Source organism: Pteropus medius, unplaced genomic scaffold, assembly GCF_902729225.1.
Source record: "Pteropus medius unplaced genomic scaffold, Ma_sr-lr_union100, whole genome shotgun sequence".
In the NCBI taxonomy this organism is placed as follows: Eukaryota; Metazoa; Chordata; class Mammalia; order Chiroptera; family Pteropodidae; genus Pteropus; species Pteropus medius.
In genome coordinates, this window is record NW_024349800.1 from 19,141,273 (window position 1) to 19,168,456 (window position 27,184).

Genomic DNA, 27,184 nt, shown 5'->3' on the forward strand with positions numbered 1-27,184 from the left:
CCGAGGTATTGAATGAGTCCGAAACAGCATTATCAGAAGTTGTGAAAAAATTAAAACAATCGCCATAGATAATAATTTAAACGTAGTATTTGGGGTTTGTACTGATATATTCTGGAAAACTGGCACTATTGCATTTCCTATTGTTGAACTTTTTGTTTTGAAATTAAAATATAATTTCTCCAAAAGGCAGATATTAAATTATGAGAATCATTAAAAATTAAACTGTTCAACCTGTTATGTTCAGAAGAAATCTGAGTCACATAGGCAACCCCATGACATTTCAAAATGTGGCATAAAGAAAAGATAGTTTTGTATATAAGAATATAGACTAAACAATTTGAGTTGGCTTCTGACAGGTAAATAATAAAACATCAGAAAACAAATGGTGAAATTTCTTCAAGAAATAATTTTTTTTTCCCTCAGATCATCTTGTATAAAACTTTCACTCAATATGTATTAATGATGCTTCAGAAGAAGGATACACTGGGAGAGAAATGAAAGCAGAGTTCCTTGTAGAACAAGTTTGCTTCATTTTCTCTCCTAGCTAGTTAGCTTTTTTCTCACCATTCATCTTCTTCTGTGATTCTAAAGAGAATAATAAAATGCTGTTCTCTAATTAGAAAAGGATTTTTAAATTTGTTTTGAAACGTATGAACTTCTGACATTTCCATTTCCATTTAAAAGGCTTCCATGGCAATTATTAAGCCTTTGAGTAAACTCATTGGTGAACAAATACACTAGAACAAAGCCAGTCAAGATTAAAAAGTCATAACCCTAGTTTCTTGGTAATAGCTCAATTATGTTTTTAATAAAATATGTTTTCTGTAAGTCTATCATGCTAGTTATTGTGTTAGTTTAATCTTGCAACAGCCTGGGGAACCACAAGATCCTTCAGTCTGTTCACTAGGAGAGAATGATGTAGATGTACTTATGCTGTATGAAGGACAAGGTTTGTGGTCAAGAGGAACTTCAGGCTAATTTTCAATTTTTTAGGACACTTGAGATTGGACTGAGATTGGCAGAGAACAACATATTTATTATTCCAACTTGGAATTCACTTTAATTCAGACATAATTAGAGATCTCATTTCTCAAATTTAGATAGAACAAAAACTGAAAATTAAACTTATAGACATAGTCCTGAAAAGTGATAATCTAGTACTGTAGAATGTGTACCCCTCAGTTCCAAGGGGCCTAGGAAACCTGAGACATAAGAATGAAATGAATGAGATGGTAATTTTAATCACGTGCTGATTAAACCTTAGAATTAACTGGCATCAGAAAAGCTCAAAGCTTTTGGAAACCATTACCTCCTAGGACAAAAGCATGTTCTGGTTAACAGGACTCCCAAAAGTCACAAACAGAAATTTCCCTTGAGAGTGAGAATGCACCTTTGGGAGCGGAGGACAGACAGTGTGAGAATCTAGGGCATATACTCTTTGATCTGAGGTTCCTCGGTATCTCACTATTGTGAGGGCAGTGAACTCATCCTAATTTGTCCATTTGCTATGTAGTAGAAAGGCGCACACAGAGATAAAAGTGCAATATATTTAGAGCTCAGGAGGAGAGGGAAAGCTTGGTCTTGAGAGACATTAGCCCTACATGTGGCCCTTAGAAAAGCAAATCTTGGAGAAGAGAGATTTTTGTCACTCGTACTATAAAAGGTCAGATGCTCTGACCTTGGTATCATTCCTGAGAGCAAGAAAAAACGATTTGAGTCTGAGAGAGTTGGTGAGATTGAAAGCTAGAAAATAGGACGAGGCCTTAAGCCAGTTGCAGTAACTTTAAACTGTAACCTCGCTATCTGGGGGCAGAACAAAAAATGTGATGAGAGGATGACAATTCTGATTATGACATTATTGAATCTCATGGCTGAAGAATAATTTTTGTCCAAATTGTTTTCTTAAAAGTTTGAGGGAAAAAAAGCATTCAGAACCCTGAGATATATCTTACTTTAATATTGCATTTATTCCAACAAACCATATTAACAACATTTCAAGTATTCTCAGAATACATTTTTAAAGAAATTAAACTAGTTCCTAAGAGGTAAAGAGAAAGCATGACATTGTGTTAGTCTGCTTAAGCAGATATTGTTTTTATTTATTGAATTGTCAAAATAATTAGCTTTTCAAATTAAATGAAAAGCAAATTTATTTCTCTCAAAGGTATTTTTAAAATCAAGCTTTCTAAAATTTTCTGGAGTTGATCAACACATACTATAGATATTCCCCCAACTGAACATATCTTGTAATAGATCTTTTTTTTTTTTTCACATTCTCCTTATCTACTCTCTAAACTCTCATGGATAAATGACTTTTTTTTTTAAATAATTATTTATTAGCCTTTGTAAAACTATGCTAAAAAGATGATGAGTAGAGAAACTTTACTATCATGTATCTGCTTAAATAGAATTGTAATATATTTTTTATATTGTACAATATTACAATGTTTAATAGGAGAAAGGAGGACCCATTTACAGGAATCTCCCCAAGAACAGATGGTGATATATACCAAAATTATGAAGAGCTGCTGATATGGGGTTAGGCCATGACCATATACTGTTTCCCCTGTCTGAAAATTCTTATCCTAATTTCACTCAACCTCCTACTTTAACACTTTCATTCATCCTTTAATATAATTTAAGCATCTCATCTTTTCTGATACTCTCCCTTGCTACCCTACAACCCCAATCTCTATGCATTATACTTTGTCTATATCTGTCTTAGAAAATAGTTTATTTTTTGTTTTAACTTATGTTTATTTATATCTACTATGTTCCTAATCATCTGGTCATTGCTAGAAATCAGCCAATAGGAAAAGAAATTGAATGTGGACTGAGTAGTAGATAATACTATGCTATGAGCTATATTAAATATGGTCATCTCGGTGTAGTTATACAAAAAATGTTGTCTCTTTTAAGATACAAAATGACTTATTTAGGGATAAAATTACAAGATGGCTATTATTTGCTTTAAATTATTCAAGTCAAGTGGTAGATAACTGAAAAAGCACTGACAAAGTGGTAATAGTTGTCAATGCTGGGCGAAAGGTATGTGGATGTGTGTTATACTCTCTACATTTATGTGTGTTTGAAGTTTTTATAGTGAAAAGTTAAAAATGAATGTTTTTGGCTGAGAATCAACACCTTAGGTATATCTCTCGTTTTATTTCTAAGATAGCAGTTAGGATTATTTCAGTGATAATTTTCACAGAATCAATGATCTCTCAATATAGATAAAAATAATAAAATCAGTAGTGGTGCTTATGCAAAGTATTCAAGTAAGGTCCGTCCCAATAAATGATACAGCACTAGAGTTTAATCTTTGATTTTGCATGACTCAGCCATGTGCTTCGAGAAAACTAAAAACAGTTACTTTATAGACTTTCTGGTTCACTATAAAACTTGAAAATTTAAAATTTCAGAGATTGACTATATATTGGGTTTATGTTTTATAATATTAAAATGGATATTTAAGCAGTTAGGAAAGACTAGCTGCGAGGAAGGAAGTCCATCATCCTTTGCAGAGCATAGGATATTATAATAACAAGGGTAGGCAAAAGACTGGCTTCTTGGAGACATTATCTAAACTAAATGCTAAGGGGTGAGAAATCATCATGCAAAGAAATAGGATTTGAAAACAGAAAGAAGAAAAGATAAATGTGGCAATAATTTAAGGCATGACAGCATGTTGCTTTCAAAGATCATCAAGCTGTTTACACTCACTAGAATACAAAATGCAAGAGCAGTGAAAAGAATTCAAGCTTGACAGGTGAGAATAAACCAAACAATAAAATGCTTACACTTGGTACAAAGTCATCTAGTTGTTATTTGGAAAGCCCTTAGGTAGGTATACACTGACAATTGTTAAATAAGAAAGAAACAAGATGAGATGTTAGATTATTCCTAAACTAGTAGAGATAAGGAAAAGACTAGATTGAAGATCATTAAGGGAAATATCAGTTTCTCACCTTTAAATATGATGTTAGCTGTAGGTTTTTTTTGTAGATATTCTTGTCAAGTTGAGGAAGTTTCCTTCTATGCCTAGTTTGCTAAGAGCTTCAGTCTTAAATGAGTGTTGAATTTTGTCAAATTCTTTTTCCATATCTATATGATCATGTGATTTTTCTTTTTTATCTCATTAATGTGATGATGACATTAATTGACTTTCAAATGTTGAAACAGCCTTGTATGTTTGGGATAAATCCTACCTGGTCATGATGTATAATTATTTTTATGCACTGTTATATTCTATTTTGGTAATATTTTGTTAAGAATTTTTGAATCTATATTCATGAGAGTTATTAGTCTATAGCTTTACTTTCTTTATATGTCTGTGTGGTTTTGGTATTAGGGTAATGCTAATAGAACAAGTTAAGAAATATTTACTTCTGTTTTCTGGAATAGATTATGGAGAATGGGGATTATTTCTGTCTTAAATATGTGGTAGAAATCATCAGTGAAACCATCTGGGCCTGATTCTTTTTTGTTGTGGAAGGCTAATAATTTTTTTTTTTCCCATTGTTTTCCTGTTTTTCAATTTTACTTATTTTTTTCTGATTACTTCACTTTAACCTGCTCCTCTTTTTTCAGTTACCTAAGGTAGATCTCATTTTCAAATATATGCATTTAATTTTATAAATTGCCTTTTAAGCACTGTTTTTGCTGCAACCTACAAATTTTGATTAGTTTTATATTTATTTTCATTTAGTTCAAAATATGACTGAAAATCTTTTGTCATTTCTTATTTGATACATGTATTATTTAGAAGTGTGTTGTTTAATTTCCAAGTATTTGGTGATTTTATGCTATTCTTCCTTAATTGATGTCTAATTTAATTCTATTGTTATCTTAGAGCATTTTTTGTAATTTCTATTCTTTTAAATTTGTTAAGTTGTATTATATGACCCAGATGAGGTCTGTCTTGGTGAGTATTCCATGTGAGATTAAGAAGAATATATATTTAGCTGTGGTTAGGTTGATTAATGATGTTGTTTATTTCAACTATATCCTTACTGCTTTTCTGCTTGTTGGATTTGTCAATTATTGATAAGAAATGTGTCAAAAGCTCCAACTGTAACAGTGGATTTGTCTATTTCTCTGTACAGTTTCATCAGCTTTTGCTTCATGTATTTTAATACTCTACTGTTAGGCATATACAAATTAAGGATCATTATATCTTCCTGGCTAATCAGCCTCTTTATCATTGTATAATGATCTTCTTTGTTCTTGACAACTTTCCTTGCTCTACAATTTGCTTTGTCAGTAATTAATATAGTTACTCAGGGTTTCTTTGATTAGTCTTTATCCTTTTACTTTTAATCTATATGTCTTTACAGTTAAAGTGGTTTCTCGTAAACTTATATGGCTGGGTCTTTTTAAGTCATACTGTCTCCATTTTTTAAACAATGGATTTATATGACTCATATTTAAAGTAATTATTGATTAATATGGATTAATATCTACCCTATTTTTAACTGTTTCCTATTCTTGTTCTTTGTTTCTTTTTATTGTCTTCCATTCTTTTCTGCCTTCTCTAGTTTTATATGATTCCATGTTCTTGCTTCTTTTAGCATATCTATTATATTTCTTAAAACATTTTTTCTTTTGTGGTTTCCCTAGAGTTAATAATACTAATTATTAATTTGAGTCTACTATTAAGCAGTGCTATATTGCTTCATGGGTAGTGCCGGTACCTTATAACAAAGCATTCTCAATCTCTTCTTTCTACGCCATATAACATTGTTATCATTCATCTCATTTATCTTTAAGCTATAATCACCATATACATTGTTGCTATTACTAATTTCAAAGAAATATTACCTGTTAGATCAATTAAGAATGTGAGAGAAAAAAATGACTTTTTTTTACTATCATTATTCTTTTTCTAATGTTCTATTCTTTATGTGGATTTAAATTTCTCTACTATATAATTTTTTCCTTCAGTTTAAAGTACTTTTATCATTTTTGTGGGGCAGGTCTACTGGTGACACATTCTTCATTTTTCTTTGTCTAAGAATCCATATTTCAACTTTGAATAATTATTTTACCACCTTTTTCTTGCTTATCTGGTTTCTGAAAAGAAGTCAGATGTAACCCTTATTCTTATTTCTGTATGTGAGATTCTGCCCAACTCCAGCTTCTTTCAATATTTTCACATTGTCTTTGATTTTCTGTACTTTGAATATGATATACCTAGGTGTTATTTTTTTAATATTTGTCCTACATGTTGTTATCTTGGATCTGTGGTTTGCAACCTGTCATTAATTTTGGAAACTACTCAGCCATTATTACTTCAAATATTTCTTCTGTGCCTTTCTTCTCCTTCTGGTATTCCCATTATGCGCAGTCACGTGTCCCTTAACAATGGGGATACATTCTGGGAAATACATTGTTAGGTGATTTTGTTATGCTGTGAACATCATAGAGTTTACTTACATAAACCCAGATAATACAGCCCACGACACACCCAGGCTGTACGGTATAGCCCATTTCTTCTAGGCTACAAACCTGTACATCATGTACAACCAAAGCTTTTATTTACAATGTTGAAAGGAAAATCTGGACCCAACTGTAATGTCGAATTCACTGCCTGCTCTAGGTGGTTTTACTTGTTAAGTCAATACTGGCAAGTAATTTTCTTTCATAATCAGCTTATCGAGAGTTTCCAAAAATTGTTCACTTGCCTTCACATCATCACTCACTCACTTCTCATGTAATGAGTAATAATTCTTCAAGGAGTCAGTTTGAATGTTACTAATAATAACGTTACTGTTCAGAGCAGTCTTAATTTTGTATTGTAAATAGAAAATATAAAAATATTGTTGTTAAGGAAGAATAATTCATATTTAAATTAGAGTACACAGCATGAACAGAAAACCACAAGAAAACACAAAACAATTTTTATAAGTATTTTTCCTGTAAAATGAGGAGCAATCACTTTCTCCTTCGGTTCAATTAAAAATAGTGTCATGCAGAAGGTGGTATTCCAGTTTTCTCTTGAATAGCTGATAAAATTATGAAAAGTAGATATGCGGTTAGGGATTATTGCAAATAAAGAAAGCATAAAGTATAAAAGACAATTGTAATTTAGTTTGGTTGTAGTATAGAAAGGTAATATGAGATAAGTTTGAGGAAGTAGTATGGCATGACAAATTTTGTTAATATACCATGCTAAGAAGTTTGTTTACCCGAGGGTAGGGGGTAAGGGGGGAGGGGGAAGATAGATGGGGTAAAAGGAGTCAAATATGTGGTGACAGAAAAAATCTAACTATGGGAGGTGAACACACAACACAATATATATATGTCTTACTATTGAATTGTACTCCTGAAACTTACTGGATTTCATTAACCAATGTTACCATAACAAAAATAAATTAATTAAGAAAAAAGAAGTTTGGTCTTAATTGTAAACAAAAAAACGCAATGGAAAAGCTTGACAGCAGGTGATTTACAGTATTAGAATTATAATTCACATGGTTAAAAAATCATAAAAAAATTAACACTATAAGGAGAATATCTAAGAGGAAAAGTTTTTAAAATAATTTATAAAGATAGATTGACCTAATGATATATGAAATTGATAGCATCTTCTTAAATGTTCTTATTTAGTAACCATGCTTTGAAATCACTAATTGGATTACTTTATCCACTTACATACTATTAATCTAATGGTAATCTAATACCATTTTCTTAATTGCACACTTCAGCAAATTGAAAAGTTAAGCAAGTCACCTGAAATCATGACTGTTTTGCAGATATAAAAATGCAAATCAGAATAGTTATTTTCAATTTCTGCCTTCGAATTGTTAAACATTTCTGCTTAACATAGTCCAGTTTTTCTTAATTTAAAACAAATTTTATTCAAATCTAACATTATTTACTTCAGCTAATATTGGTTTATGTAAGTATGAACATGACAGAAAAATCAATTGATGACAGATCTTCATGTGCTATATGTGTAGAAAATTATTTCTTCTTTTTTATAGAGTGTAGTAGTAGAAGAAAAAAGATAGGATCTAGGAAAAGAACACTCGAGGTAGAAATTTTTAACCCCTGGTGACTCTTTACTTACTGTATCTGTTTTATGGGCAAAGCAAATATTCTCTTTGAGCTTCATTTTCCTTGCTTTTAAAGTGGGAAAATTAATAATACCTCCTCTCAAGGTAAGTGTGAATATCAAGAAAGAAAGCGTTATAAAATATTAAGCAGTGTGTAATCATGCAATTTATTATTGCTAGTTACATATCTAGACTGTTTTTGCAAACATTTTTTCTATAAAATTTTTTTCTCTACCATACTTTTCAATCAAATTTTGTTTTAAAAAGGATATATCTATCTTGCCTGCTGCTCAGAAGTCTGGTTTAAGTGTTTCTTTTGTTACCTCTAGTTTATAACTTTAACTTGTTTCTCATACTTTATTTGACCATCCTTAATCTAATAAATATAATCGATTTTTTATTTCATTATTCTACCTGTTTTTCAAAATTAAATGAAGATCTTTTTCAAAACTGACCAACTTGCTCTGACCAATAAATTAATGATCCTCTCTTACTATTTAAAATTATTCTTAATGGGAAATGATGAACATGTTCCAGTTGTGAACAGCTTTTCTGAGTGCAAGCCAGGAGTATGATTTTCCACAGGATATTTAAAAATCAAAATCAATAACCTCATTCATCACATATCAGGAACTGTGTAAACAGAACACTTAAGCAAATCTCAATTCATCACTCCCTCTGCTATGATTCTTTTTCTTTCAATTTTGTTAAATTTATTGGAGTGACATTGGTTAATAAAATTATATAGGTTTCAAGTGTACATTTCTAAAATACATCATCTGAATATTGCATTGTGTTCACCACCCAAATTCAAATATCCTTCTGTCACCATATATTTGACCCCCTTTATCCTTTTCTACCTCCTTTTCTCTGGTAACCACCATGCTGTTATGTCTGAGTTTTTGTTTGTTTGTCTTGTTCATTTGTTGCTTTCAGTTTTATAGCCCATGTTTGAGCGAAATCGTATGATTCGTGACTTTTTCCACCTGATTTATTTTGCTTAGTATGATATTCTCAAGATCCATCTGTGTTGTTGCAAATGGCAGTATTTCATCTCTTCCTATGGCTGAGTAATATTCCATTGTATATATGTACCTCATCTTCTTCATCCAATCATCTATTGAAGGGCACTTCAGTTTCCATGTCTTGATCACTGAATAATGCTGCAATGAATATCAGGGTGAATATATCTTTATGGGCAAATATTTTCAAATTTTGGGGGTAGATACCCAGAAGATGGATTGCTGGATCATATGGTAAATCTATTGTTAACATTTTGGAGGAACTTCTATACTGTTTTCCATAGTGGCTGTGCCAATTTACATTTCCACTAGAAGTGTATGAGGGTTCCTTCTTTCACACAATCTCTTCAACAATTGTTGTTACTTGTCTTGTTGATAATAGCCCTTCTGACAGATGTGAAGTGGTATCTTATTGTGGTTTTGATTTGCATTTCCCTAATAGATGGTAAAATTTAGCAACTTCTCATATGTCTGTTGGCCATATGGATATCTTCTTGAGAGAAGAGTCTGTTCAGTTCCTCTGCCCATTGTTTAATTGAATTGTTTGTTTTTTTGTTGTTGTTGAGTTGTATGAATTCTTTATATATTTTGTATATTATCCCCAAAGGAGGTAGAAAAGGATAAAGGGGGTCAAATATATGGTGACAGAGGATATTTGACTTTGAATGGTGAACACAATGTAATATTCAGATCATGTATTTTAGAAATGCACATTTGAAACCTATATAATTTTATTAACTAATGTCACCTCAATAAATTTAATAAAATTGAAAAATTTAATAAAACAGAAGTCTTGTTTGCAAATAAATTCTCCCATTAGGTTGGTTGTCTCTTTTTTTGTTGATTTTCTTTTTTTCTTTTCTTTGCTATGCAGAAACCTTTTGATTTAATATGATCCCATTCCTCTAGTTTTGCTTTTAATTTCCTTGTCTTTGAGGTTAAATTCATGAAATCCTCTCTGAAACTAAGATATTTCATTGTTTCAGGTCTTATATTTAGGTCTTGATACATTTTGATTTTTTTGTTTGTTTGTTTGACAAAAAGCAATCTAGTTTCATTCTTTTGAAGGTGGCTTTCCATTTTTCCCAGCACCACTTATTGAAGAGGCTTTCTTTCTCCATTGTATGTTTCGGATTTTTTTTTTGAAAATTATTTGCTCATACATATGTGGGTTTATTTCTGGGCTTTCAATTCTGTTCCATTGGTCCATGTGTCCATTTTTCTGCCAATATCATGCTCTTTTGATTATTCTTGCTTTGTAGTATATTTTGAAGTCAGAGAGTGTGATACCTCTGATTCTTTTTCTCTCTCAGGATTGCTCTTGTTATTCGAGGTCTTCTGTGATTCCATACAAATCTTATAATATTTTATTCTATTTCTTTAAAAAATGCCGATGAGATTTTGATGGGGATTGCATTAAATCTGTATATTTCTTTGGATAATATGGCCATTTTAACTATATTGATTCTTCCAATCCATGAAAACAGAGAGCCTTTCCATTTTTTTGTGTTGTCTTCAATTTCTTTTAGTACTGTTTTATAGTTTTCAGTGTCTAGGTTCTTTGTACTTTTTGTTTATTCCTAGGTATTTTATTCTTTTGTTGTAATTGCTAAAGAAATTGTTTTTTTCTCATTACTTTTTTTGAAATGTCATTGTTAGTATATAGGAACACAATAGATTTCTGTACACTTATTTTGTATCTTGAAACTTCATCTTATTTGTTTATTGTTTCCAATAGTTTTGAGGTGGAGTCTTTATGATTCTTTATAGAGAGAATCATGTCAACTGCAAGAAGTGATTTTGACTTCTTCCTTCCATGTTTGAATGTCTTTTATTTCTTTTCTTGCATGATTGCTCCAGGTAAGACTTTCAATATTGTATTGAATAAGAATGGTGAGAGGGGGCATCCTTATTTTGTTCTTGATGTTAGAGGAAAAGCTTTCAATTTTTCACCATTGAGAATATTAGCTGAGGATTTGTCTTATATGGCCTTTATTATCTTGAGGTACTTTCCTTTTATGTCCATTTTATTGAGTGTTTTAATCAAATGCTTTTTGCATCTATTGATAATCATATGATCTATCCTTTGTTAATGTGATGTATCACATTGATCAATTTTCATTTAATTCTGCTCTTATTTTTATTATTTCATTTCTTCAGCTGACTTTGGGCTTCATTTGTTCTTCTTTGTCTAATTCTAGAAGATGTAGTATATTCGGTTGTTTATTTGAGATTTTTCTTGTTTCTTGAGATAGGCCTGTAATGATATGAACTTTCCTCTTATTACTGCTTTTGCTGTATCCCAAAAGTTTTTATATGGTGTATTGTCATTCTCATGTGTCTCTATGTATGTCTTATCTCTCCTTTCATTTTTTCTTTGACCTAATTATTCTGTAGTAGCATGTTGTTTGATCTCCAAATATATATATTTTTTTCTCACTTTCTTTTCACAATTGATTTCCAATTTCTAATCATTGCTGTTAGATAATATGTTTGGTATAATTTCAATCTTCTTAAATTTTTTGAGGCTAGTTTTGTGACCTAACATATGGTCTATTCTTGAGAATGTTCCATGTGGACTAGAAAAGAATGAATAATTTGGTGTTCTGGGATGAAAGGCTCTATACATGTCGATTATGTCAATTTGGTCTAATGTGTCCTTTATGGCCGATATGTCCATGATGATTTTCTTTTGGATGATCTATCCATAATATATTTACGTCCCCTACTATAATTCTGTTTTTGCCACTTTATCTCTTTAGTTCTGTTAATAATTGCTTTATATATTTTGGTGCTCCCTGATTGGGTGCATATATATTGGTGTTTTATGTCTTCTTGATATATTGCCTTCTTAATCATTATAAAATGTCCATTTTTGTTTCCTGTTACCTTTTTTATCTTGAAATTTATTTAATCAGATGTACAACTATACTCACTTTTCTCTGAAGGCCATTTGCTTGGAGTATCATTTTCTACCCTTTCACTTTGAGTCTGTATTTGTCTTTGCAGCTGAGATGTGTCTCCTAAAGGCAGCATATAGTTAGGTTTTGTGTTTTTTTTATCTAACCCACTACTCTGTGCCTTTTTATTGAAGAGTTCAGTCTATTTACATTTAGGGTGATTATTGATCTATGAGGATTTCCTATAGCCATTTTATCTTTTGTTTTCTGGTAGCTCTGTATCCTCATTGTTTCTTTGCTCTTGTGTTTCTGTCTATTATTTTAGTTTGGTGGTATATATGATTTTTTCCTGTTTCCTCTTTTTTTTATTCTATGTTTCTCAGTTCTAGATTTTTTGTGTCTGGTTACCATTAGGTTTATACAAAACAAAGTTGCATATATCCAGTAGGCCTTTTTCTTCTGACTGTATTTTATCTCCGTTCCCCTTTGCAAAGTCAGACCTTTACCCACCCTCTATTATGTTTTTGCTGTCACAAATTATCCTTATTTACACTGTGAATTCATTTCCAAATTATAGTAGCTATTGTCTTCTCTTTTTAATATTTGTACCTCCTTTAACCTTTATGTTATATTTAAGTGTATAATTTCCTGTTCTGAATAAGGGTTGCTTCAGTCGACCTGTAGTCATCTTACTCATAGTTTTATATCCATTTGTTTGTTGCTATTGTTTCAGGTAGAGTTATCCTCTTAAATGTATCCTATAATGCAGATCTTGTGGTGGTAAATTTCCCCAGCTTCTGTATGTTTGGAAAGTCTTTATTACTCCATATCTAAAGATAACTTTGTTGGATATATTATCCTTGGCTGGTAATTTCTCTCTTCCAATGGTTCGAATATTTGATTCTACTCTTTCCTAGCTTGTAGGGTAGGGTTTCTGCTGAAAATCTGAGGATAATCTAATGAATTTATTTTATGGATTACCATCTTTTTTTCCCTAGCTGTCTTGAGAATTCTTTGTCATTAATTTCTGACAGTTTTAATTTATATGCTTTGGAGAAGGCCTTTTTGGATTGAGAGAATTAGGTGTTCTGTTTCCTCTTGGATTCAAGGATACAGCTCTCTATCAGTTTGAGAAGTTCTAGTTGATTATTTGAATAGGCTTTCTGTTCTCTTCTACTCTCTTTCTCCTTTGGGTATACCCATAATTCTTGTATAGCCTTTTCTGATGGAGTCACATAGTTCTTGTAGAGGTGGTTTTTTTTTTTTTTTTTTTTCCTTCTTCCAACTTTGTCATTTTCAGATTTCTGTCTTCAATATCACAATTTTTTTCTCCACTGAGTCAGCTCTATTTCCTAAGCTTACTACTTTAGTTTTTATCTCTTTTATTGAGTTCTTCACCTCCAGAATTTCTATTTGTTTTAGTTTTCAAAAGTTTCAATCTCTTTGGTAAAGTACTCCTGTTATTCATTGATTTTATTTCTGAATTCATGAAACTGATTGACTCTTATTGAATTTTTTTGAAACTGCAATCTTGAATTCACTGTCATTTAAATTATGTATTTCCCTGTCTTTAAGTTTATTTCCTGGAGATTTTTTAATTTTCTTTACAAAGAACCTCATTACCTTGGTTATTCATGGTATTTGTTGGATTATTTATCTGCCTAGGCATTCATGGAAATGAAATCTGCTTTTTAAAAAAAGTGACACTTCCCTATTTAGCAGGTCCTAAGAACCAGTCTTTCTTTTGTTTTCCAGTAAGTGTCAATGAAATGTAAGTTTTTTATTTTTCTCTTAAACTGCTCAGGCTTCTTTGATCTCTGTAGGACACTGGAAAATGCCCTGTATTCCCTGAGTAGGTGGGCATCTCTTTTGTGACCAGGTTGCCTCCATCTCAGGGCACCACCCCTGTGGGTGAGTATGCTGAGTGATGGGGTTCCAAGCCTATGAAGTCCCAGGGCTGCCCCCTGCAACCAGAAACTGCTGGCAGTGACTGCCCAAGGTGTCCCGGGTGCCCCCAATGGAATCAACTGTGATGAGTGGAGAAGTGCTGGGCTGGAAGAGTCCGGCTTGTGTGTTTGTGGCTTTGTTCTCCTTCCAGTAATGGTTACTGTAATATCTCAGCTGCTTCAGCTCTGCATCTCTACTCCTGTCAATGAGATTAGCCACAGCATGTATATGCTGCTGATGGAGGAATGCTTCTGCCTCTCCAGTTCTCAAGGATGCATGTAGTGTTCTCTGTAATTTGACACTCACCACTATACCTTCTTCTGGTACCTCTACTAGCTCTGGGAGGGGGAGGGAAGGCAGCCAGGCTCTGTGGCTTTGTTTTCTGCCTGGCAGTGGTGGTTCCTAGACCACAGCTGCCACACCTCTGTGTTCCATCTCTGCCCCAGGCACTGGGTTCAGCCACTGTATGTGCTGATCACTCTAGCAGGAAGGCTTGTCCTACTACTCTGCTCCTCAGGGCTGCATAGAATGCATGCTGCAACCTGATTCTTCCCTTTCTCAAGACCCACAGTGACCACCAGGCTGCATTTGTGGCACAAGCTCTGCTCTTATCCCTTCTCTCCTCTCCTGTTTGCTCTGATTTGCCCACCTTTAAATGTTTCAATGTGGATCCCTCAGATATGTTTGTGTGTTGAACAGGGAATCTTTTGTTGAATTATAGCTGTTCAATTTGTTGTAACTTCAAGGGGAAAGACCTGGGGGACCTCTCACATTGCCATACTTCTGACATCACTCCCCACTATTATTCTTTACTTAAAATTCTTTTTTGCTTTTGTGGTTGCTATTTTGGTTTTCATTCTTTCTTCATCTTTGATTCTTGGCTGCATTTTCTCAGCAATGAAACTAGCTAAGGTCAACAATAATTTGAATTTCCTTTCTTTCTATTCTTCTTTCATGTCTGCAGCAGACAGCTTTGGATCACTATAATTCTAGAAAACTCTTATTTCAGTAATGCACTTTACACAAAGCCCTGCTAAGGGGTTTACCTTAGACACATGAGCAGTAGCTACATAAATACAAAACTATGCTGTTATATATTTTCTCTTTGGTCCATGCATCTATGATATGATGATACTCTACTGTTTGTGTTACTACTGAGATAGTTTTTCTTAATTTGTTTTTTATAATATTTAATTTATCCTAAATTTAGAAATTATTTTTCTCTGTACTAGAATATATCTGGCATAAGTGTTTGAGATTAAAGTAATGTGAAGTTTGTTTGCATCAATGTCCAATTATATTTTGTACAAGCAGTAAATGTTTCACTTTACTGAAGTTATGATTCAGCATGATATAATTTTGATATTTTACACTCAAAGAATAATGAAGCTTTATGTTTTTGCTTAAGCACTGAAGAAAATCTAAATTCGGTAATAAATTCAGTACTCTTTATTATATGTGTTCATTTATCATAATTATCCTTTATTACTCTTTCACTGATTGCTGTGCTTTGAAAATCTCAGTAGGATCTTTGAGTGATCTGAGTTATGATTTAAATAATTATCATACCTTACATTCATATTGCTTTATGGTCCATAAAACATTTCAGATACATTATCTCATTTTATTTGATCCTTAGAACAACACTGCCAGAAAAGAGGGCCAATGTATCTATGTTATAAAGGAGAAAATTGAAACTCACAGAAAACTTCACCATGCTCACTTGATAAAACATTATATGCTCCTCTTTCCCTTACCGTATGGAGTAGCTAAAGGGAAGCTTCATTTGGCTATCAGTGCCCCGTACAAGTGGCATCAGAACATTAGAACTATCAGCATGGTTTTGTTTCTCATGTTTTTTTTTTGGTATAGCAGCCCCCCAACCAAGGTTTTGTTTACCATGGTTCCAGTTACTTGTCATCAACTGCTGTATGAAAATATTAAATGCAAAATTCCAGAAATAAACAATGCATAAGTTTTAAATTGTCTGCCATTCTTAATAGCATGATGAAATCTTTCGCCTTCCTATTTCATCCCACTCATTGTGCCTGGGACACGAGTCATCCTTGTCCAGCATCTCCATGTTGTATATACTCCCTGCCTGTTAGTCTCTTAGGTGCCATCTTAGTTATCAGATCAACTGTCACTATGTCACGGTGATTGTGTTTGAACCACCCTTATTTTACTTGGTGATGGCCCCAAAGCACAAGAATAATAATGCTGGCAATTTGGATATGCCAAAGAGAAGTCATAAAAGTGCTTCCTTTAAGTGAAAAGGTGAAAGTTCTCAACTTATAAGGAAAGAAAAAGATCATATATTGAGATTGCTCAAATCTATGGTAAAAATAAATCTTTTATCCATGAAATTATGAAGAAGGAAAAAAATGTGCTAGTTTCTGAGAGACCACATTCACATAATTTTTATTATACTATATTGTTATAATTATTCTATTTTATTATTATTGTTGTTAATTTCTTACTGTGCCTAATTTATAAATTCAACTTTATCATAGGTATGTATGCATAGGAAAAAAACATGGTACGTACAGTGTTCAGTACTATTTGCAGTTTCATGTATCCACTGGGGGTCCTGGAAAGTGGATAAAGGGAGGGTACTGCATATCTAAAGCCTTCTCATTCTTCAAGACCTAGAACAAATTCTTCACTTCTATTAAAGCTCCCTTATTGCTTTAGTTTGAATAAATTATCTATCCATGGGCTTATTTCTAATCAATGTTTAAATTTATTATAGCAATTATTTAAACTAATTTTTATTGCTTACTCCCTAAACTACTTCTTAATTTTTTCAATCTCACTGTTGTCAGTTTTTCTTTATATGCACTTCTTTATATCCACTTCATATACATTCTTTCTTTTCCTCAGACTGTATGTTTGTTCATGCTCATCTCTTTAACTCTATTGCCCTTTTAAAATGATAGCTGTCTATAACCATGTAGCCATAGTTCATTCAAAATTTCAGAAAGTACACATATCTTGCCTGACTCACAGATATGAAAGTGCTCCTTCTTTGGAAATATGTCTTTTCTTATGTATTTATTTAATTTTCACTTGAATTGCTGTATGTGTTGACTTCTCTATAAACTATGTTTCTTAAGATCATGAATATAGTAGACACAAAAATTAAGATAATTAAATGCATATTTATTATACAGTACCTGGATCTACAAAATATGTAATGGTGATTAGTATATACATGTTGAAATAAATACCAAATTAACGTTGATAGTGTAACTAGCTTATTATACAGGCTGGAATGTGTAAGTGTTCACAGAGAAACACTTTAAATATTCTCAATGCTAACCCTTTAAACCTGGTGTCTCAGCTGATTTCTCCCTGACCACTATGGGCAGCTGTTTGAGTCACTTTCCATAAATCAAGAGTCCCCTTTAGTTTAATATAAAATTTCCAAAATTTAGTGGAGATTAAATTTCTTCTTTCACTAATTCAGATGTTCCTCACTTTGAATTCTGCACTATGGAAGGGAGGCATAGTAATTCTATTTCTACCTCTTCTTTCACTCCTGATTACTTACTGAAGTTTTGGATCCTTTGATGGGTAAAAGCCGGGGAAAAGGAAAAGATGTAAGTTGTGGGAAGGACCTTGCCAATCTGGTACAGTTATAAACTGAGCTTCTCTTCTTGTGGATTCCAAAGCTGAATCTTTTCCCTTTAAAGTATTTCTGTTTCTCAGATATATTTTCTAGGAGTCCGTGTTTCTTCTGGGTCCATTTATCTCTCCATACTGCTTTTATCCATACTTTCCCCAATGATTGAAATGTATCTTTGCTCCATTTCTTGTATAAATATAATTGCAGCTAAAGTATTCCTCTTGGTGTGTTCAGCCATCTAGACAAATTTAGTCTCAGGCTTTAGTCTTCAGACTTCTACCAACAAATAATGGTCACCAGCGTTGGAGTCAAAAGCATAGGTCCAGTTATGATTTGTTTGAGGTAGCTCTGGTGGCTGTTCAGAGACATGGAGTTGGCTATGTAATGGCAACAGTCCCAGTGGCAGTGTCCCAGGAACAACTTTGTGCCTGTAGGACCCTGATTCTACCTTTCTCCCTTGGTTCTCAAGGAACACTAGTTTTGTGAGCTTCTTAATATCCTTTCATTAAAAAATACATATATATATTTTTACTATACGTTTGTAGTTACTGTATCCTTTACCTTTTTTTTAATCAAGAAATAAAATTAGTTGTACAAAAGAATGTAAGATATTATGAGTGAATAGAATAGCAGCACTATGCAAATTACCAATTGTTTTTAATTACTTCTTTTACGTCTCTTACTGTTGCAAGGCTGTTCTACAATATATTTGCTGAACTACCATCTTGAATTTATTATTTCTTGCCATGAGGGTCAATTCAGTTACTCCAATAAAGTGCCAATTTTATTTCTTTCAATTACCACTACTTATACAAATAGTATTGGCTTATATCTTAATTTCTAAGCACAGCAAGTTCAAATAAACATCATAATATTGAAACTAAAATTTTAGAAATTAAAACTATATAGAAATTAATATATTAAGACAGTGTTATTTAATAAATATAGTACAAAACACACAAAGAATTTAAGAAACTTCATACTCTGTAACTATATGCTACATAGAGAGTGGTCACATGCCATTGTCACAAAATTGAAATAACTATATTGCTGGTGAGACTTGTAAAGTGGAAAAATATTCAAAGTTTTACAACTGACCTTTATCGCAGCTTCATAGATTAGAAATAAATGAGCTAATTTTACTAAATTTCTGCTTTCATGATAGTCACCCTTGCCTATATAAGTTGGAAAGTGCTATAACCTATATAATATCAGGCTATTTAAAGTCTAATCTTATCACATATAAATTAACAAGTACAATAGATCAAATTGAAATTGAAAAAAGATTTCACATCTCTACAGAAGAAATTCAAATTGCTAAAAATGTGTTTTTAATGCAGAAGAAGCTTCTAAAGTTTCTCTCCATATTACATATACTACACATATTAAAACGTCCCCAAATTTACCTTTCCTCTACAATCTCTTTTAAATTTTCCATCTATATCACCCCAGGATGGATTTAAAATGTTCAATCTATCCACTTAAGATGTCTGGAACTCTTCATTTGTTTTCTTGCCAGTAAATATGCCTTACTTAAATAAATCCATCAAGTGAGCCTTAGAGACTCTCAATTTATCTCCTCAAACATTATCTTGATTTTGTACATCAAAAGCTCACAAATAGAGGAGGTAAAAAGCAATTCTCTTTAATCAGTGCAAGATTGAAAGAGTCTGTGAAAAACCATGCAGTAATATTTGCCCCATCATATTAGGGACAATAAATGTTAATATGAAATATGATGTATGTTCATTGTTTTGTCAATAATATAAGATTAAAATAATCTAGCATAAAGTGTGTGTGTGTGTGTGTGTGTGTCTGAGAGAGAGAGAGAGAGAGAGAGAGAGAAAGAGAAAGACAGAGAGAGAGAGAGACAGTGACAGAGACAGAGATAGAGAGAGAGTTCTTTGTATCTATAAATTCACTAAATGACTTACATTGGTATGCATGATACAGTACTGTTAACTATACATACTATGTTACAGCAGATCTCTAGAAGTTATTCATCTTGCATAACTGAAACTTTATACCATTGAATAAGACTTTCCACTTCCTACTTCCCCCAGACCATGGTAACCACTATTTTATTCTCTGCTCCTATAAGTTTAACAATGTTAGAACATCATTAAGTGAGATCATGAAAATTTGTCCTTCTATAACTGGCTTATTTCAGTTAGCATAATGTCCTCTGGGTTCATCTATGTTGTTGCATATGGTAGAATTTCCTTCTTTTTAAAAAATAAATAATATTCCATTACATTTATGTACCATATTATCTTTATTCATTCATTCCTTAATGGACAATTAGGTTATAGTCACACCTTAGCTATTGTGAATAATGCTGCAATGAACATGAGAGTGCAGATATCTCTTCAAGATCCTGATTTCAGTTCCTTTGGATATATAGAAGTGAGATTGCTGAATCATATGATACTACTATTTTTAATCGAGGAACCTCCATACCATTTTTCATAGTGATGACATCATTTTATTTCCTACCAATAGTGTACAAGAGTTCTAATTTCTCCATATCCTTTCCAACACTCATTATATTTTTTTCGATCATCACCATCCCAATGACCAGCCCAATGTTGTTTTTCACAGAAATGGAAAATCTAATCCTAAAAATTCATCGGAGATTAAAAAAAAAAAGTAACTGAAAATTGGTGCACTAACAACTTGGGAACTAATGAGGATATCAGCCTTAAGGGCTGGAGATCATATTTTAATATAAAAATAACTGCTACTGAGCCTGTAATATAAGAAGAACTGCTACAGTATAAAGTTGATGTATCAATAAGATGCCCAGTCATAAAAGGGTGATTAAATTAATGGCCTCTTCTTGGTTGTGATACGGCAAAGAAGTTACGATCAAGAAAAAATGTGTTATTGTGAAATGTTGTTTACAACATGAGAAATTTTATAATGTTCATGTTTAATGGTTCTCTAAATTATGAAAACAAAGTGAAAGCTGATTCCATAATGAAGAAGACCCTGCAGCCTTGGAAGAGTAAAACACAAAAATTTTTAGTTAATTATATATCACACATTAGACTGCCACAGGAAAAGCAACCCTTACAGGAGGTAAACTAAGTTTCAAAAGTTGTAAAACTTATGCTGAAATAAATCACTATGAGAAAAATTAAGCAGGTTACAATAATCAAAAGAATTAGCATCATAAAAAATGGTGGTAAACAACTTGAAAGGGACACAAACATAATATATTCGAATAAAGAAAGAATTAAAGAAAAATAGAAAGCATTATTAAATAACAAAAGAGTATAAAAATAATACAAATTTGGATAAAATAATTAAAACTTCTTGATGTGAATACATATGGTTGTAAGAATAAAATACTCTGGACAGATTAAAAAACTGAAGAATTAATAAACAAAGAGATTTTTTTTTAAAATGCCTACAGCGCCTAGCATTCCTAGGTGGTCTTTCATTCAAGTACTAACCAGGCCTGACCCTGCTTAGCTTCTGAGATCATATGAAATCTGGCATATTCAGGGTAGCATGGCCTTAGACTTGAAAAGATTTTTATTGACTTTTAAAGACAGCTGAAAGAATAACAAAAATGTAGGAATGAAAATAATGAAAGATGTTAATAAACATGGAGAACAGATTTAAAGGACTTGGAATATATGTCTGATAGGATGCACCAAAGAAGGTTTGTAGAATGAGGTAATAATATTTGTGAGGATAATGACTGTAAATTTTCAGGAATTACAGGAATTCTTTGGGATCCTAAATTTTAAAAACAATCCTGTAAATTTTCAGGAATTACAGAAAGTCTTTGGGATCCTAAATTTTAAAAACAATCAACCAGATTCAAAGAATATGTAAAATGTATGCATTGATCAACCAAAAGCAGAATATAAAAGGCAGAACAGTTATATTAAATGTAAATAGAAAAGATAAGAAAGTCCATTAGCATAAATGCAGATTACCATGTGTAATCAGATATTTGGAAAAAATAAAATTAAAGATTTTGGTAAAGTAACTGAGAATATTAACTTGTTAAGAATAACACTAATATCTGAATTATGTTTAAGTCTTTCCTGACTACTATACAAAATTGAGTATTTATGGTGAAGTGATATAAAAGGTAAAAGTTGCTTTAAAATACTGCAGAAAAAAATAATGCGTTAAGAACAAACGAACAAACGAAAAAGTAGAAATCTGTTGGTTACTGAAGCTTGGTGACAATTATGTAGTGTTCATTTTACTATATTTTGCTTTGGTATATGCTTGAAATTTTCTGTAAAATTTGTCAAAATAAAATTCTGTGAATATTGACTGTAAATTTATAACAATAATGTTTATTTGTGGAACTTTAAGAATATGATAGCAGTGGACTGTGATAAATCATGCATACCTATTAAAATCGTAAACATTTAGCTATTTAAATAATTGAAAGATAAAGTATAAATTTTAAAACAGGAAAAATTAAAGTAATGAAGAAAATGATACATTATATAGAAGGAGAGAGGAGGAAAAGAAGATAAAAGAAGAGCAAACTAAGTAGAAAACACAAAGTTAAATGAGAGAAATTAGTTCAATTATGTGTGTAAGTGAAATAAATAGAAATACTAAAATCTCTCTTCAAATCTAAGATTATAATCTATATTTTAAAAAATCCTGTTACATAAATTTTAAAAAGATATACATTAATTATGAATGTATACAGAATAATTGAGTGTAAGAGTATAGAATGTATATCAGAAAAATATTAACAAAAATGTTGCTAATGCCATTATTAATAAAAAAAATACTGTAGGACAAAAGCCAGTAAAATATATTTTTTATTAATGATGAAACATAACTATTTAGGTAAAAGTATGATTCTGTATCTTTTTGCATTTAAAATAAGATAATCCACAAAAAACCCCTAAAAATGCACAAGTAGGGGGCTTAAAATTTACTGGTGAAGAATTTCAACATAAAAACATAATGGACACACTATTTAATAGATATTCATAGAATCCTGAAAAAAAAAACGAGAATGTAAATATATATGTGTATGTGTGTATATGTGTGTGTGTATACGTACACACACATATATATAAAAACATGTATTAAACTATAAAGAGACTGTCAATAAATACAAAATTATCAATCACTTTGAATCTATGCTCTCTGAAAAAAATACAGTACAATTTGTAACAACTATATGTCCAAACTACTCAGATGACACAATAAGAAGCAGACAAGTAAAAACTCCCGATACCTTGCCACTCTTTGACACTAAAAGTACCCGGATGATTTTGGACAGTCATTTAACTACTTTATGGTTTATTCTTCTCCTCTGTAAAATCAACATGCTGCAAAACAAATGTTCATGTTTCTTTTTATGACACATGAAGCCACTTTATGTCTCACTTTTAGAGGAAAATTCTATGAGACTCATGGGTAATTATAAAAAGAAGGTGACTCAAGAAGTAGTGACCAATAATATAAGCTTTAATGAATCACGCCTTTAGTAGAAAATCTTACTTATATTGTAGTCAAATGAAACACCGGAAATAAGGCATCTAGAAAATCACTCTGTCCTCTATTCTTACAATTGTTTTAATAATTTATAGATATTGCATGTAAGGTGACAGGAAATTGATACTCAGACTAATATGTTTTCCCAAACTACTGTCAAACGAGCTGCCTTCTGAACATGTCCTGAGTGGCATGGCAGTTGAAGCAGTCCCTAAAGAAATCAGTGAGCTTTAGCAATTTGACAAAATGACTCTGCAGAGCATGCGACTTTTACAAATTATTCTTTGTTTGAATACTAAAATGAATAATAACATTTTCAAAGAGCATGTGGGGATAATGCTGTATATCTTTTACTCCCTCTGGATCAAAGTGTATCTATTTTATTCATTACTGTGGAACAAATTCTAATTTACTCAGTTCTTAGAGAAATGCTCCAATAAAAAACAAAAGTGCTGCTCAGCAACTTTTGTTTCAGAAAATGTTACCCTTGCTGAAACTTTTTAAAAACCAGTTATGATTAAACTCAGAAAGAAACTGGTCCAAGAAACAGAAGAAAATTTCCAAATGAACTTTTTTAATCACTCACAAACAACAAATATTTCCAGTCATTATGGAATGTTTAATTATAGAAATATCTATACTGACAAATTTTCTTTTTCTTTTCATTCTCATTGTTATTTTTCCACTCCATTCTAATTTTCTTTTGCTTCCTCATCTCTAAATGTGAAACAACAGTACGTGACACAAATGCACAAACATAACAAGCCACAAATACTCCTGGTAGACAATGGGGAAAAGGGAGCTAAATAAGTGTAAGATAAATATGCTGATAGTCTCATAGTGATTTGGGGGGAAAATTTCTTAATATTTTTGTATTTTGATGTCTTAATTTGTAAATATTTCTGTTATGAAATTTATTTTGTTATCTCATAGAATAGCTATGATTATCAAGCAAATTAATGAATGTCAAAGCATCTACTAAATTCCAAAATGCTATTAAGTATCATGTTAAATTTTTTTAAAAAGTATAGTGTTCAGAATATTAGAATGGGAGGAAAAAAACAAACACTATCTATTTTCATAATCTTTCCTGTTCTTAATATGAATGAGATCATGTATATGCTCCATAAATTTGAAATCAAAGACCCAATAAACTTTTTTGCTGCATATCTAAATGCAGAACCATTATGAAATAATTTGTTAAATAGCTCTTTATCTGATGAGTAATGCCATAGCAATCAGTTCTTGGAGGGTCTTTAAGAAGGAATATTTATTTTAATAATTGTTAACTATAAAGATTCAATAATTATTGCATGGGAAAAAACACACTCCTGTGTGAACATTCAAATTATGTTCAACTTCGTGATGGAAGAGCTTAATAAACTAAAACTAATTATATCTAATCAAATTACTAGAAATTTCCTAATAATCAGCATGTGAACTCAAAATCTAACTATATCTGGATGCCAAACAACTCTAATGATTATATCAAACTTTTAGCTTTGTAAACTTTAGCTTAAATAAATTATTTTAAGAATAGTAAATATATTATTTTCTATTTTCTTAGAAAATTGTAGTGCTTTCTCTTACAAGTAAAGTTAGTCTGACATTAAAGGGTAATAGAGACATGGGAGGTTTTGTATGATGTGTTTATTCTGAGTTTCTACAGTCCAAAGGTTAGCAAAATTAAGAAGCAAATATTTGGATTTCAAGATCAATGCCATGGTAGATTTTCTGCCAGTTTTTGCTTGAATTTTTGGAAGCCTATACGAACAACTCCTCAGACCAGAGCTTTTCTCCTGGCGAGCAATGGCTACAGAGTGCCATACATCTGTTTTTTTGCAGCCTGCTTCAGTACTTGACCTTCTTTTGTCTTCTGTGCATACTTTTTGGGGGAAGAAATTTTCCACTGATATTTAAGATAATCCAATAACACAATCATGACCTTCCTATGATAAACTCTGATGTGATGTATTTGCTTTATTTTGTTTTTAATTACAAACCAATTTTTTTCTGTCTCTAGTCAAGTGACTCTTCTGTCTCCTACCTCCTCCTCTCTCCCTTCCCCGATACACAACATGAACTCATCTGGACATCTACAACCTAAATGAAGGTCCTTTTGTTATATGATTTACGTAATTCATCTCCTGAGCCCTATTTAATCACAGCACAACACAGGTGATCTCTCAGCACACTACAGAATATATACTTATAGCCTGACACACTCTGTGCCTTTATTCTGGTTTGCCTCTCCCCTGATCATAACCTACTAGGCTTAATACATATATAAGTATGCTGGTAAATGTTTCACAGCCAGTTCTCAAAAAAATGACCTTCATTTATAATATTTGTAGATGTGTGTAGTTTAAATATGACCCACAGATGATTTCAAGTTACCACGTGATATAGGAAATTCCTGAAAATATAATATTGTACTCTGAAGAACTATTCCAATCTGACTTTCTCATTTTACTAAAAAGTAGGGTATTTAGTAGATAAAAATACTTGTTTTAGGTTAGTTCAAACCTTGCTCAAATCCTGCCTCCAGCATTGTGGGAATTTCAGAAAGATTTTAAACTACTTTATACCCCAAACTTCATTTGTAAAAATGAAGATAATAAACATTCATCAGGTTGTTGTGAAGAAAAATTAAATAGTTCAGATAAAATCTTTTCCATAGTGCTTGGCACATCAATAAATAAACAAATATTAGCTGCTATCATTAATTTTAAAATTAGTAACATAGGTAATATATTTAGAAGCATGCATTCATGATTCTAGTTTTAAATCATTATAATCATGTCATTCCCCTGTGATTCCATTTAAACTATATATCTAGGATACATCAGAAGTTGTATTGTTTTCTTTGGTTTTGCCCATGCTTGTGATGTATTATTATTATTATTATTATAAAACTATAGATTTTAAAAAATGTTTATTGTATTTTGATTATAAGGTAAAATTATGAGATAATTCAAATCTTATCTCTTTACATTTCTTTTACCTTCTTGAATATTATTCTTATCATAAACTCAGTGGTTCTCCTGAATCTTCTCAGCTATATTAGAATATACTATGGTCCTGATTAGTTTTAACTGGTTTTGAGGACAACTCTGACTTTTCAGCATAACATTTCCAGATTTTTCACAAGTTGATCACAAACGCTATTCATGCCACTTTTGGAGGGGGAGCATTTTATGCTCTTTATACTCAATTCCTCTTTACTCTTCCTTGAACAGGCCCTTCACTAACCTATTTTGGTAGCAGGACTCAAACAATGCCTAGATGATTCGTCTAAAGATAAGATATTTACATTTGTTGAAGTATATTCAATAGATTTTACAACCATTCATTCTTTTGCCTTTATCATACTGACACCGATGTGAACAATATTCTCCACTTAGGACACTGTGATATTTGTTAATGTATCTAAATTCAGTGTGTGTACAAGCATAGGCCTGGTCAGAAGTAAGAAGAAAATTGTGGTGATATTAGTGTAAAAATTACAGATACTTATAGTATTCACCCATACAACCAATATTGAAGTTCTGCAGTTTGCTCGTTGCTCAGTAAGTAAAATCTAATATACTTTCTATAGTTATGGAAGATTTATCATCAAGATTTACAGATTAAGTGATTTTTGTCATTTCTCTCTTTAAAATTCAATTCCTTTTCATTTTCCTATTAAAATCTATGTTTTTGTAAAGGCTGTTAATTTTTTTTTTTTTTTTTTTTACTAATCTGGCCCCTTGTACCTGGTAATCTCTCAGAAATGTGTTTTAGTTCTTATAAAGTGTTGTGTTTCCTCTAAGCACTGAAACTCATACACTATTTCTTTCACTTGGACAATCCTCTCCTCCATATCTTCCACACAACACAATATAGCCACACATTCATAAACCCTACCTGCTGCCTCTTATTCATTCCTCAAGTGTCAGCTCTTTTCCTTGATGTTTTCTCATTGGGGTTTGTCATGTCATAGCCTTCCCTTGCCTAGTCAATATATTTGTCTCACTTTATAGTATTTTCTTATTAAATCTGTGGCTTTGCCCACCAGTCCATTAGGCCTATTGTGACAGAAAATATATTTGTATTCTCTTTTATACTTTCAGCAGATAGTTTGCCTACAATTTAGCAGAT

The 27,184-nt window shown here is 31.8% G+C and overlaps 1 pseudogene; it reads right to left on the bottom strand.

Annotated features, from left to right (window-relative positions):
* Positions 1–20,963: 20,963 nt before the first annotated feature.
* LOC120622627 (uncharacterized) lies at positions 20,964–21,082 on the bottom strand (annotated as a pseudogene).
* Positions 21,083–27,184: the final 6,102 nt, after the last annotated feature.